The following is a 1,022-nucleotide window of genomic DNA, read 5'->3' as shown; positions in this document are numbered from 1 at the left end:
CATCAAGAGCATGGAATCTATATGTCCTTAATTATCTATGTCCTTATTAGAGTTTGAAAGTTTGTTTCCACTGATGTTTTGTTGCAATTATGAATGTTATCTTATTGGTTATACTTTGGCCATAGATGGTGTAAGGAAATGCTACTGATTTTTCTAAGTTATTCTTGTACCAGGCCACTTTGCTCAACTTTTTTTTTTTTTTTTGAGACAGAGTCTCACTCTTTTGCCTGGGCTAGAGTGAGTGCCGTGGCATCAGCCTAGCTCACAGCAACCTCAAACTCCTGGGCTCAAGCGATCCTCCTGCCTCAGCCTCCCGAGTAGCTGGGACTACAGGCATGCGCCACCCATGCCCGGCTAATTTTTTCCTGTGTATTTTTAGTTGTCCAATTAATTTCTTTCTAATTTTAGTAGAGACGGGGTCTCGCTGTTGCTCAGGCTGGTCTCGAACTCCTGAGCTCAAACAATCCGCCCGCCTCGGCCTCCCAGAGAGCTAGGATTACAGGCGTGAGCCACCGCGCCCGGCCTTGCTCAACTGTTTTGTAGATCCTAATGGTTTGATTAACTTGGTTTTCCCATTCATTAAAACAGAAAAGTTCCTTGCGATGCCCTAATCTTAACAAAATAAAGGAACTTTAATTCATAAACCTATCTTTTAATCAAACCTTAAGTGAAGATTTTAGTAGGTTTCTCTAAACGTTCCTCAAGTATCAATCTAATGAGACACTCCTGGGCAAAAGGGTTCCAGAATTTATCGCAGTTGAGAAATATGCTATATTCTCCTCGAGACTCAAAATGTGCCCATTTAAGCTCCTAGAAGCATTGCAAGCATTGTAATGCAGAAAGCATTTAACTTTTCCAAACAATTTGGACCAAAAACTTTTCCCAAATAACATACTTCGTGTAACACCTTGTTTAAATATCTAATCTACAAATCACTTATATTTACACATTCTGTGTTTCAGAAGACCAGGAGAAGCTTGGCAAGATTTGAGATCTTTCCTATAAGAATTTTAATCTTTTCG

The sequence above is a fragment of the Propithecus coquereli genome, unplaced genomic scaffold, assembly GCF_000956105.1.
Source record: "Propithecus coquereli isolate 6110/MARCELLA unplaced genomic scaffold, Pcoq_1.0 Scaffold341, whole genome shotgun sequence".
NCBI classification, from domain to species: Eukaryota; Metazoa; Chordata; class Mammalia; order Primates; family Indriidae; genus Propithecus; species Propithecus coquereli.
Note: the sequence above shows the minus strand (reverse complement) of the source record.